At 34.1% G+C, this 15000-nt stretch overlaps 1 protein-coding gene across 3 annotated transcripts in view; it reads left to right on the top strand.

Moving 5' to 3' along the window:
- Positions 1 to 15000, top strand: part of tio (zinc finger domain-containing protein tiptop) — a 149128-nt gene that overhangs the window by 3673 nt on the left and 130455 nt on the right. The gene's annotated exons all lie outside the window — the stretch shown is intronic.

Raw genomic sequence — 15000 nt, 5'->3', positions numbered from 1 at the left:
GTGTACGTTCGTTCGAAATTTCGTTAAAAGTTTTCATTTGGTTCGACTTGTGTTACACGAAAAATGTCGATCGAACGAATTGTCCTAAGAGATTTTTTCTCTTCATTCCTATCCCCCAAAAGTCCCGTCGTTATTTTTGTTCCTCTCTTCTATTTTTTACTTTTTTTAATTTTTTTTCTTTTGAAAAAGATAGAACCGTCTATGTTATATATCAGCAACGTTTGTCGTTTCTTCCTTTGACCATGCGAAAGTGCGCCGTAAAGCAGCGCGTAGCGTCGGCAAGCCACGTGCTATTATTTTGCGTGTAATCGGTTAAGCTCGTGCTGGTTCGTTCGTTCGTTCGTTCGTTCGTTCGTTCATAGCGTCGTCGATCCTATCAACATCGTTTTTTTCTTGAAAGTTCTTTGAAACGTTGTATTAAAGGTTACTAACAGAGACACTGACTTTCCGCGAAAATTTATAAGTCCTTTTGTCTTATACTACTTTTGGCCAAGTTAATGCACGATTTCGTTTATAAATTGTTTTTTAAGAACGCGTGTATCCAAAATACATACCACTTTACATATATATACATATATACGTATATAAATGAGTACCTAACAACGATTTTTAAAAATCAATTTTTGAACATAACCTAAACTCGAAATATGTGTATATATATATATCGAAATATATATATATATCGTCGTCTATATCATTTTTTCTTGATGCATAAATCGTTTTCTCGTCTATAGATCAAAACTCGAGATCAACATACTTTAATATTTATATATGTATATGATCGTTAATACCATTGCGCCTACACGTGAGCCTTGTAAGTAAGTACGTAAATACTTATTTACGTATCACAATGTCTCTCCTGTTAGAATGTTAGACAACGAAGAAGTACAAATTAGAAAGTCAATGTCCTTTATGGAGGACAAACTGTGGCCGAAGAGGTTAATTACGTAAATGCTTTTAAAAAAAAAAAAAAAAAGAAAAAACATCGTCGAATTATCATCCGTTCGCTCACGCATTCGTTTCCTCTCTCCCCTTTCTCTCTCTATCCCCTCCTCTTTCTCTTCTTATGACGTGTCTTTTTTTCTATCTCTCTCTCTCTCTTTCTCTCTCTCTCTCTCTCTCTCTCTCTCTCTCTCTTTCTTTCTCTCTCTTTCTTTCTTTCTTTCCTCTTTCTCTCTCTCTCTCTCTCTTTCTCTCTCTTTCCCTCTGCGGAACATTTACAACCTACCTCAAACGAACGAAAGACTTCTATATAAAGTCACGTTTACGTACGTACATTTTCTAAGTTTTATATATCTCTCTCTCACTCTCTTTTTCTCTTTGTTCATACATAATGTATGTATGTATGTACGTATATATATATATATATATATATATATATATATATTATATATACATATGGAAAAATAATTTTCAAACGTTCAATGTTTGATCTCCCAATATGAGAATCGATATTTGATATCCGTCTGGATAATGATTCGACTTTTGCTCGAGTTGAGTTGAAATTTGACGAGTCGGTCGAAGGGTGACAAGCGTCGGAAAGAAGAACAGGGGAAGAAGAGGATCCGAAGGCCGTAACGCGCGCCATGCTGCTTTTCCCACGTGGGAAGCCATGAGGCGTAAACAAACTCGCCCCCAACGGAGGACGCCATCTTGGTGAAGTTCTCTGCCGGAAATATTTACAATTCACTCAACTTGCCCTACCAAAACTTGACCAAGCACCTATAAATCTTTGCTTGTCTATCTGTCTCTCTTTCTCTCTCTCTCTCTCTCTCTCTCTCTCTCTCTCTCTCTCTCTTTCTCTCTCTCTCGTTCTCGCTCTCGCTCTCGCTTTCTTTGTCTCTGTCTCTTTCTTTCTCTGTCTCTCTAATATGCGCACGCGTGCGATTCTCTTCGCGAACTTCGTGAACATAAATTCGTACAATATACTCATCACATTGTCTTTTCTTTTTTAATGCTTTAAGAAATGCGCGAAACTAATGCGAATAGATTGGTAAAGGCCGTACAGACGCCATCTTGAAAGCGATCGCAAGATACTCGATAAGGAAAATATTTCCTGTTCTTCTTATTGCGTTTATAGTTCTATCTTTTCTTTTTCTTTTTTCTTTCTTTTATTTCAGACGAGTTTTCGTTTGTTTCATAAATACGTCGTTGGTAGTCTCTATTCTTTAACCTTTTGTTTTGTTTTGTCTTTTTTTTTTTTTTTTTTTACATAGAAAAAACAGAGGGAGAGAGAGAGAGAGAGTGAGAGAGAGAGAGAGAGAGAGAGAGTAAAGGGAATAAAGAATGTGAAATTTTTTTTTATTAATCCACTTGAATTTACGAAGCAAATTCACCGTATGCATGTATATATCGGGTGATGAAAATATAAGGCGTATGTACTACTTACGTGCAGGATATAGAATATGATATGGTAATCAAAAGAAAGAAAATCGCGAATTTCCGATTCGGATTTTGATGCATTTGAAGTGGAACGAATCTCATATACGAATGCTATAAATCCAAAAGTAAAATGATATGTGGGCCAAGGACGATGCATCGATGATTTCTTAGATGATCTTTATGTTCTCATAACAGAAATATATAGGTACAGTACGTAAATTTAAAAGCCATAGTTATAAACGAGATTGTTTGTCAGGAGGTAAAATCTACGTAGATATTTATTTATTTATTTATTTACAATGTGTCACAAAAATATTCGGATATTTTTTAAATCGAATAAATTGTTTTTTGTAAACTTTATGCAAAGTATTCTGATTTTTCCTTTTTTCTTTTTTTTTTTTTTTTCTTTATATATACATAAGTATAGAAATCTTATAAATAGTATAAAATAGTATAAAATTTGTAAGCTCGTTTATTTCATGTACATCTTGTAAATATTATAAAAATACGATCAATTTTGGATCGAGTTAATACAAAAAATTAATAAAAAAGTATTATAATTATCATTTACGTCGTTACGTCATTATGTCTTAGAACTTATTATTTTAACTGTGACTTTAAATATTTAAAATTAATGGATTTTAATGTACAGATTGCACATATAAGATAAGCCGATCTTCAAACTGTATATATTTCAACTGTATATAAAAAATACAAACTGTACTTTTTTTTAATATATTTTTGTATTCTTTGTTAGATATTTTTTTTATCGTTGGTCCAACAAAACTGTATTTCTTTTTTCTTTTTTTTGAAATCCCCTTACATATTTCATACAATACACTAATCGTTCTGTACCCAATTAATGTTTCAAAGAAATTTGTTCAGTCTAAAAAAAAAAGTGACATGTTTCTCTATGATTTATGGTATTTACGGTATTTTATTTGAAACGTTGAATTGAGAATTCAATATGAGGAAGGTTAAAGTATATAATCGCAAAAGTGAAAACTAATATATCACGGCGGATATTACGATGACACGAGGCGAGTAAAGATGCATCGTTTGGTATTATTCGCTTTCGTTTCGACTTTTCTCGAAGAACTTAGAAATATTAAAACCATTTAAATGAATGTTATAATATAACTAACTGGTGATACAGAAAGTTTCTATCCGTGTGAAAAGGATAAAGCCATCAGCGAAAGTAGACGTGTGGTTTGCGAGGCTTAAGAAAATAACAAAATATGGCCTGGAGCCTGCGGATAAAAGCGAAGTGCAAGCCGACCGTGGTTAATTTCTCCGCTTCGATTTATGATGTTCCCTTCTCGAAAGGATCTCGCAAAACATCGATTCGTTCGGATCGATCTCTCAAGTAAGTACTTAGGTAGGTAGGTAGGTAGGTAGGTAGGTAGGTAGGTAGGTAGGTATTTAGGTAGGTAGGTAGGTAGGTAGGTAGGTAGGTAGGTAGGTAGGTAGGTAGGTAGGTAGGTATCGGTGCACGGCCGTTTCAAACTGCATCGAAGAGAACTAATTAGCAATATTTTAACGACGAACTATCACCAATTTCCTTCGATCGATTCTCTTCATCTTTGTCTTTCTATAGTCATCGGTAACACACTTTATGAAAGGCTAATGTATGTATATACATACATAAGTACTTAGATACATATTCATCGATGTGTATGTAAGTACTTATGTACTTACTTTTATCGGCGAGGGTTCGTTCTTATCGTCGTAGATTCAAATAAAACCTTGGAAAAAGAATAAGAAAAGAAAAAAAAAAAAGAAAAGAAAAAAAGAAAAAGAAAAGGAAACTCAAGAGAAAAGGAAAGTACAAGTTTTATTAGTCGTGTATAATGTTCTTGATGCTTAGATACTAATTGAATTGAAATCATTGGATTTTTATAGTTATTTATAGTATCTAGCTGTAGATAGGCATCGAAAGGAAGGAAAAATTAGGAAAGGATTTTTATTTAATTTAAAGGGAAAAGAAAAACTCACAAATTCATGAGAAAGGACCGTTTTATTAGATTAAGTCTTGCCGAATGTTTTATTACACGATACATTTATATGTTTAAATATTCGATATAATAGAAAAAAAAGGAAAATAAAAAAGAGGCTGTTGAATGACTAAAGAAAGGGAATTGTTTTAGATCAAAGTAAAAGATTTAACAAAAATAGAAATTTATTAAGCTGTAACGACATAATAGTAGTAAATCGACTATATTATCTTTGTTGGTGTATATACATATATTAGGGGAACCGGAAAGTAATGTCGTTTCTGCGCATGTCGATATTTGATTGTGATTAAAAATAAAAACTTGTTAAAAATTTATTCGTTTGAATTTAATTTAAGAAAGCTACATTACTTTCCGGTTCACCTAATATATAGGAGAACAAGTGAAAATATATACAACTTTAGATATAATTAATTGTTATTTTTTTTTTAAATCTTAATCGTTAATAAATATTTAATAGATGTCAATGAAATCGATTAATAACCTTTGGTCTTATTTATCGGAATATTTAGAACGTCGAAGGACGTTTACAAATATTGAACGATCGATTATCACGCGTTAAAAACGCGTTTTATTTCCTCGTGTACGTAGGTGTCGTCGAGTGAGGGGCGAGGCGGTGAGAGGGGGGAGAAGAGAGGGGGCTGGAATTTGGTGAAAAATTGTGAACATGGCACGATCGACGTCACTACATGCCACTAATAAAACGCGTCATACATAGGTATGCTTGCGAAAGGTGCATTAATCGCGTGCTTGGAGACGGATTTACGGCATCCACCGCAAAATTCGAATCCTACGCAACAGGTGCAGCGTAGGTGCATCTTCATACAACGTCATCTTAAAATGGTTTAAACGGTTATACTTATACCGGGCTTAAGAGTTCAAGAAAAATCTCTGATAAGAGAGTAATCTATTTTGACTCATCGAATGAAGACAAATTTTATATCTTTTATGGATAATATTAATTATTATATAAATTTTATTACCACAATAGATAAAAGAAGAAAAGATAAGATCATAAATATATTAGCTTTGTTCGTCGACGATTTACTTTTTTCATGTAAATTTTCAGATGTCATTTTTTTCAATAAAAATAAAAAATTAATTCTCATGGAAAAAGTCATGGATGTGTGTGTTTGTGTCTATAGGTATTTATAATAGACGTATATATATATATATATATATATATATAGATTGTGATTAGAAATGAAAGGTCGAAATATGTGTAAAATCGAATAATGTGTAAAATATTTTAAGAGTATGAAATAGAAAACAATCGACTTTCGTATGAATTAAAGAATAGCCGATTTTTAATTTTTCTTATGCGACGTCTTGTTTTTTTTTTCTTTTTTTTTTTATATTAATTATGTATTAAAATCGATGAGCTATATACAAAAAAAAAAGTTGTTATACGAGTATAGGTCTCGTAAGAGTAAATTACTTAATGACTAATTTAACTAACCTTAATAAAGTTGAAATTTATAAGAACTATAAGCGGAAGTTATAAATGCCTTTAATGAAATAAAATTTAAAATGTTACAGAATATACGAATAAATATGATTAGAAGACGTTGATTGTAAACACAAGAAAATAGTCAACATTTTGAACATTCATCGAATTAAATAAATTATTATTAGTTTTATTATTATAAATTAATTGGAATATTTTTTTTTTACTAATTACATAGCAGCATCATTAATGAATTTAGTACTAAATTGATCGTAAGATCGTGTTTTTATTTTAAAAAATTTTTTTGCATTTTAAAATCGTTTACATTTGAAAGTTTACGCTATTATCTCGATAATTATTAACTTCAGGCTTATAATTGTTTAATAATTTTTTCAAAGCAATCGATTGAAGTGTTTAATTAGTTAAACAATACTGATTCTTCCATAAGAAAAATTAAACATTATAAAATTTCCGGTTTAACCGGAAATCGGTTATTTTATTTGACACTCATAAAATATTTTACTCACGAAATTATGAAACTTTTTTTAATATATATATATATTTTTTTCTAATTTTTTTTTAATTTTCTAATTTTAATTTAATTTATTTTTAATTAATTATTTTAAATTAATTTAATTTTAATTTTCTAATTTTTAATAAATGAAGTATTCAATTGACCTTTAATTTATAATCGAAGTGTACGTAAGAGTAGATGTGACACACACACTCTCTCTCTCTCTCTCTCTCTCTCTCTCTCTCTCTCTCTCTCTCTCTGTCTCTTCCTCTTTCTCTCAGTTTTTCGTCAAATTACGTAAAGTTAATCCGTTTCGTTTAATTTTGAAAAATATTTTAAGATAAAAAAAAAAAAGGAAATACATACGTCGCCGTTATCCCTTCCTACGACAAATTTATAACGACAACGATATTTAATTCATCGCCATGCGGATGATTATTTTCTCAACGGTAGAAAAGGGAAAGTAAAAGAGAGAGAGAGAGAGAGAGAGAGAGAGAGAGAGAGAGAGAGAGAGAGAGAGAGATAAAGAGAGTAAAATCGAGAAAATCGAGAGTTGGTTTTGCGGAGAGTACTGATGTTAGAAGAAGAGTTCTGGATTCGTCTTTTCGCGGCTTGCGACGCGTTGACTTCATTCATAAAGTACGACGTAGGAGTTGGTATAGACGGCGCAGGCGCACCTCTGGTCGTTCAAACTCGAGACTCGGCTTGGCTTGGCTTGGCTTGGCTTGGCTCGACTCGGCTCGGCTCGAAACTAACATACTTAAGTACGACGGTCTCGTAGCTGCCCGCAGATATTTTCGGACTCAACGCGAAGTAAAGAGAATCCGCGGACGTTCTTGAAGCGACGAAAGGATTGTTGATGAGGTAGAAAGAGAGAGAATGAGAGAGAGAGAGAGAGAGAGAGAGAGTGTACTAGGTATAATTAGTTAAAGCAAAAAGTATTTTAGATTTATATCATTGAATTCGGCCGACATAAGAGGAACAAAAGCGTTGATAACCAAACGGAAATAACGATGATGGTCGACGCTCTTAAAGATTTTACGTCTTTTGCTTACAATATATGTATTTATCTATTTATCTATCTAAAAACGTCGAATAACGGGACTATCGGGACGACGCGAATTTTCGATTATATTTAAATTATCGTCTGGTCGTTCTAAGATAGGACAAATCGATTTTCGGATACGCGGCTGATCTCGTTCGTGCCAAAAAAAAAAAAAAAAATTAGAAAAAAAAAGAAAAGAAAAAAAAAGGTATAAAAGAAAAAAAGTATTCTGCATCGACGGTAATTAAATTTGAGAGATCTAAAAACGGCCATCGAACGGTCACATTTAACGTTTCGATCGTGAACTTTTTATGAGGAGCCGTCCGAGTTTTCAAAAAAATTCCCATTCTCGTCTTTGATCTTTTTCATCGTCTTCGTCCTCGTCTCGTCATTGACCTCGTCATTCAAATAGTTGTTACGCGACAAATTTTATCAACTGGATATGAACCTGTCTTATATACGATATCCTCACTGATTTTCTTCTTGCTTCAATCATAAAATTTTCATTCAATCCGAGAAAGAATTTTTATGTAATGGTTTAACGATTTATATACGATTACGTATTTATTTATCTTTTATGTCAAGTATATTTAGTTCTTATTAACTTAACAACTACTGTTAATATCGTTGTATAAGTTTATTATTTATGTAGCAATAAAACTTACTAACGTACTTACTTTGTTGCCATATTCACGTGGCCAAGTTTCAAATCAATTTTATAAATAATCTAACGAAACATTGAACCTTTGTATAAGGAAATGTCTTATTTTTATAAGTTAAACGATACACTTTAAGAAGCCATTAAATTACCATCTTTTCGCAGATAGATATGCGGAAATAAAAATTTAACGATGTCCATTCAAATTTATCTAATCGTTAAGAGTCACATTAGCGAGTCTATCAAACTTGCTTTAAACGTGTAGTCGGTCTATTATCGATTGCTTATAAATAATCCGTAAAATATTTTTCACCAAATAGATTTTAATATCGATCTTGGCCAATTATTATTGTTATACGTTAATAAAGGGAAACGATGGTGGTTATAGGGCGAAAAAGAGAAATCGAGGGAAGTGGGAGGGGATAAGGGAGAAAAGGATAAGCGAAAGAATTCACGTAATTTTCGTAGTCAAACACGGACGACGGATATAGAAAGATTTCGAAACCTGAACGATACGCGGCCCGAAAGACATAAATTCGTTAAGATACGAATCTATTTTTATTCGACGCGTTACGGAGTATATATTTTAACGTGTGATTTGTGCACGCGCATCATAATATCTTCGTGTGACGAAAAAAAAAAAGAAGAAGAAGAAGAAGAAGAAGAAGAAGAGAAGGAAAAGAAAAAGAAAGGGGGGGAGAGAGAGAGAGAGAGAGAAAAGAAATGAAAAACAAAATTCCTCGGTGATGACGAAACGAACGACCATGTTCCTGGGACACACGCATATAGCTCCAGTTTCACGATAGGAAAAGAGAACGTGATTTTTCCGTTGCGTTTACCTGGGACGAGGAAGAAGCGAGTACCTGCGAAACGTGCCGTTAAAGTTTTATGGCGATCTTCCAGGCAACGACGTTTCCCGTAAATATGGACGCGTTAAAGGGAGACGAAGAGGAAGAAAAGATATGAGATAGAAAGAGATAGATATATTAGAGAGATAGAGACAGAGATAGATAGATAGATAGAGATAGAGAGAGAGAGAGAGTAGAGGAGAGGAGAGGACATATATAGGTAAGTGTACCTGGCATCGGGTCGTAGGAGAAATTTTCTCCTACAGGAAGAGCCGCTGCGATCGAAGCCGCGGTTAACCCCCCTCCCCCCCCCGTCTCCCCGTCTCCCCTGTCCCCTTTAGAAGAGGCTTAGAGAAGGAGGAACGACGACCCATGGCGAGCGAGACGCCCATTGCGCAAAACTTTCACCTCAAACAATGCCGTGCGCATTTTTAGAACCCCGAGAACTGCCTTCTTCTTGCCGTCATAAATCCTTCAACGCGATGAAAAAGGGGCGCGACCTTCGCTCGCAGAAGTTTTCGTGACGAGCCAAGGAACGAACGATTATCCGAGGTTGGATCGTTTCGAAGCACTCCAAGGAGGAGAGCTCGGTGAACATTTTTACTTGGTTATTTCTCGGGCAGAAACTCGCTATTATCCTATCGGTGGATAGGTATCGCTTTCACCGTTAGAATTTAGTTTCGATGTATTTAACGTTATTACAATTGTTTGACGTACCAACCTTCTTATATACGTATTTATTTATATGCATGCTATTATACGTATATATATATATATATACGTATATGTATGTATGTATGTATGTATGTATGTATGTATGTATGTATGTATGTATGTATGTATGTATTTAGGTATGTATTTATGTATGTATATATTTGTGTATTAGTTTATACACGAAGCAATTACAATCGAATATCGTAACGCATTATGAGATACAAGGAATCGACCATAAATGATATCGCATATCTTTTAACTCACAGGAAAGCTTTATTATACTCCTTCGGAGATTTCTTAACAGTTGGAACGAGAGAACGAAAGGCTTCTAATAATATGAAAGTCGATCGTGTACACCGTGTGTTATTCGTATGGCTCTCGTACGCGATCGGTTATCGCCCGATTTAATTATAACCGTGATCTGATTTATGCAGAGATCGACATCTCTCGCCCGCGAGTTTATATCCGTTGTCGGAGCGATCTTCTCTCAGTGTTATCCATGCCCACTATGCATACAGAAAATTACGATCGACTTGAATCGTTGACTTTTCGAACGAGAAGGGTAGGTAGGTAGGTAGGTAGGTAGGTAGGTAGGTAGGTAGATAGGTAGCGTAGCGTACTCGTGCGAATGCGTATAGCTAATTCCAATATCAATTTCTCACTCTCGCCCGCTTCGAAATAAAGCGATGATTTATCTCGAAAGGCTTTCGACGAGTTTCCAAATCGTTCATCGGAAACGACGAAAAGCGTACAATTACGACGACGTGCGGGATATAAAATTATCCATGAATCTTTTCGATTTTCCCATCGTGCAAAAGCGTGACATTTTATTATTCTTTCTATATAGTTATATAGTCTATATATATAGTCTATATATATATATATATATATATATATATATATACATGTTTATTTTATACGTATATTATATACGTATAATACATATAGGCGTATATTTAATGCTCATATATATATATATATGTATGTATATATATATATATATATTGTATATACTGTATATATGTATGTATGTATATGTATATTGTATATACTGAATATAGGTATCTTTTTTCCGTTTACGAGAGCAAATAAAATAATGATAAAAGTCATCTCGCGCATCAAAGGAGCGTCGATGCGTGAAACTGTTCGATACTTACATTTCCGTACCGCAAACGGTCTCGCTATGCAACCGAGTTAGCTTTCTAATCGGCTTCCGTTACTTCCGGTAATCGTGATTTACACGCGATATTACTTTACGGGTAAACACGCCAAAGGCAACGGGTCGAGATTAATGAGATTCTACAGGAGATCTTCCTGATTTTCGCTTTGGAACCTTTTGCTTCGATGGTATTCCTACGGACAACATACATAGATTTGACTTCGTAGCTAAAGCCTAAGTAAGATAAATGAATTTACTATCGACTTGCTTACTTTCCGATCGTCGGTCAAAGAAGTTTGTTCTTCTTATGTTCCAAGGACGTAATGACCGAGAGTAATTTAAAGAAATCTACAATGTTGGTCAATCGATTTACGCTAGTCCGTGAAACGACTCCGCTCATAAATCCTAAACTTTATGGATTCGCAACCGAGAGATCCTAAGTCAAAGTTACATAACGTGAACTTTATCTTTGCCGTGTTACCGTGCCATCCGTCACAATTTTTTTTTCTTTCTTTTTTTTTCTCTCCTTCCTTTTTTCTTCTTTATGTATACATATATATATACATATATTTTTTTTTTTATATTTATATATTTATATATTTATATATTTATATATTTATATAAATATATACCTATATATTTTTAGTCTTTTTTATAATTATTTTTTTTTTCCATTTTAAAGTTGTCCCGTTGGTATATACTAAAACTCCTGGGCATATCAATCAATACGAATTAACATGACGTCGATTAAAGTATAGATAAGCGTAAGAACGACGATGATATTTTGATTGCGACGCAAAAGATGCCACGTTTGCCGTTTATATTTCATTTCATATATTTTTTTATTATTATCTTTTTTTTTTCTTTTTTTTTATTATTTTATTTCTTTTTTTTTTTTTTTTTTTTTTTTAAATTTTTCCTTTTATTGCATAACCAAGTTGAGAACGACGTGGTGTATGGATCATCCATCCTTTGCAATTTATATCGTGCGCATAGAAACGCGTTACCATTATATCGTTTCTTGGCAGATTTTCCCTTCTTTCTTTCTTTATGTCATTATACATATACATATATACATACATACATACATACATACATACATACATACATACATACATACATACATATATATATATATTCTAAGCGGTCCTAATAAATTAGCCGTAGGAAAAGACGGTTGTATGACAGATGCCCGATGGCTGCCATAAAGGAGCCGTTGGAGACGCTCACTGGTGATGGCAGCACATCAAAGCGCATCCGTACCAGCATCCCCATCGTCCCGTTGTTTTATGTTTACCGAGAGATTCGTCTCTCTCTCTTTCTCTCTTTCTTTCTCTCTCTCTCTCTCTCTCTCTCTCTTCCCCTTTCTCTATCTTTCTCACTCTTTCTGTCTTTCTCTTTTTCGCTCTTCGACTGCACGAGAAACGTCGTGTCGGGTATACATTACTAAGAAAACATTCTAGAATGAATCCGTATCTATAGCCCGTTTCCATAGAAGTCTATAACATTGTTTCGACGATAAATCGACTCAAAGTAAATCCCCTCTTGCTTAGCGAGAAGAGCTTCCTTAGAAAATCGTAGACGTTGGAAAACGATAGATTAACACCTACGCGCCTTGAAGTCTTTAATGGGCAATAAATTATTACAAAGGCGTCACTCCCTTTTTCTTTCGCTCTTCTCTCTCTCTCTCTCTCTCTTTCTCTCTCTCTTTCTCTCTCTCTCTCTGTCTGTCTGTCTGTCTGTCTGTCTCTCTCTTTCTGATTTTCTGGAAAGAACACGCACATAACTCCTTGCTCTTACGTTGTATCACTTAGAAATGATCGGGTATCGTCGACTATTTGAGACTATGGGGACTTTGATGGATCGATGCTTACATAAGTTGGCATTAATTAGTTCTCTTGCATCTTTGATTTCTTCCCGGGAAACTTGTTACAAAATCTTTATGTACGCCACCATTTAAACACAGTTTTCTTTACGTTTACATAAAGGTAAATAAATAAGTAAGTAAGTAAGTAAGTAAGTAAGTACTGGTAAAACTGTACGTACCTGTACAGTTTGTTAAGGAAGAGAAAAAAAAGAACAAAAGAAAAGAAAGAAAGAAAGAAGGAAAGATAAAAAAAAAAAGGATTTAGAACTTGGAATATTAAAAAATTTAATTAAATTGAAAATAATTAAAAATAATTAAATCGAAAATAAATTTTTAATTAAATTAAAAATAATTAAATTGAATAATAAATAGTTTATCGTCAAAGTTATACGGTATAATATAAAATAAGAAATTGTGGGTAAGATAATTATTGTTAATCCTTCATTTAGGCACTCTTATATATCGTCATTATTTAAACAGGAGATCGTATATTACTACGTTGTTTTTTCGATTCATTATGGATGACTAGTTTGCTTTTTCTTTTTTTGTTTTCTGCCTTTTTTGTTTTTGTTTCTCATTTATTTAGTTTCCTTTTTTTCATTTTTTTTTTTTTGTTCAATGGAAATTTTCGTAAAATGAAATGGATTGGAAATGGTATGGAAATACGAGTTCATCTCAATATTAAATGCTAAAATTTTAGAGAATATTGAGGCAAATTTGATCCTGTTAAAAAGCATATCCGAAAATATATTTATGAATTTATTTAAAAAAAGACGAAAAATAAAAACAAAATACAAAAAAAAATGCATTGAGTTACGTGAATCATCTGTATACGTACACGATAAATAATATTATGTGTATGAATAATGCAATATTTTTCTTTTTTTTTTTCTTTCTTTTTCATAAAATCCACAACACGTCTTACATTTACAAATTTTATGTGACATACGCTTTAAGCAATTCTTCTTCGATGATTTATTTTTCGTAAATCTCCGTTAAGAATCACGTGAGTTTTGAAGCACAGAAATTTTGCGAGAGAGTTCATGTATTTTGTAATTCTTGACGCGAATTAGACGTAACTTATTTTAAATCTTAACCATTACACGAGAATGAACAATTCTTAACGAAGTAGAGAGTTAATGCGAACGATTCGGATGAGTCTTAATGATTTAAAAAAGGAACAAAAAAGCGAAACGAAAGAGGTGTTGGAGAAGACTGTATTGGTAGGTCCATACTGGTAAAGAAGAGAAGGCGTTTGCGATGATCGCCAGACGGTAAGGAGAGAATGCAGTCGACACGATGGAGCTCGACACGACGATGGAAAAGAAGAAGAAGAAGAAGAAGAAAGAGGAGAATGAGGAGGAGGAGGAGGAGGAGGAGGAGGAGGAGGAGGAGGAGGAGGAAGAGGTGGTAGTAGAGAGAAGTCTTTCGTTGAAAACGAAGCGGAATCGGCGGTGGCGGCCTCCGGCGCGAGTCCTAAGGCCGTAGAACGTGCCGGCACGCTTAAGTGACTTTCGGTGTTTGGCCTTTGCACGCGGCGAGAGCCTTTTGCCTTTTGCGACAAGATCCACGGGCGGCGAGTACTCATGGTTGAGAGGGGAACGGGTCAGAGTTGGGGAAGGAGGGAAGGAGGAGGGGAAGGGGTCGTAGGGAGGAGGCGGAACCGCCAGTAGCAGCAGCAGGAGCCTCAACCCTCCGACCTTCCATAATTCAATGCTCCTTCAAGCAGATAGCTAAATCACAACGGCGGACGACAGAGAGAGAGAGAAAGAGAGAGAGAGAGAGAGAGAAGAGGGGGTGAAAGGGAGAGAGGGTGAGAGAAAGAGAGGGAGGTCGTAACGCGCTCATGAGCTTGGTTAGGAAATGGAAAAAGCATGACGGGGGTGACGAACGCGTAGTGGGAATCGAAGGAACGTTCGTTCCTAGCTGTTTTCCAACTTCGCAAACGAGGGTGGACGGTCGCTCGGCACGCATCGTCTCTTAGTACGAGTAATATTAGAAAAGATTTTTATCCTTAAGAGAAAATACTAGGAATAAAGAAAATGATCGTGAAAGGGATCGTTCCTTCGTTTCATTCGACCGATCGGTGTTAATCGATTATCCCATATATATATATATATATATATATATATATATATATATATATACATATGTATATTTCATATATTTCTATCCTTTCTTTTTAACGATTTGAAAAAAAATAATATCCATCTTCTTCGACTAACTTTGAAAAAGGGGAAGAGAAAGAGAAAAAGAAAATAAGGATAGGGATGACAATAAATATAATTTATCTTCCCTTGAATTTGTAAAGTGATAGAAAGTATGAATTTTGATGAAAGTTATGTACGTTAAGA

This window comes from Vespa mandarinia, chromosome 22 (genome assembly GCF_050613455.1).
Source record: "Vespa mandarinia isolate Hongniang chromosome 22, ASM5061345v1, whole genome shotgun sequence".
Classification (NCBI taxonomy): domain Eukaryota; kingdom Metazoa; phylum Arthropoda; class Insecta; order Hymenoptera; family Vespidae; genus Vespa; species Vespa mandarinia.
This window is presented reverse-complemented; position numbering and strand designations above follow the sequence as displayed.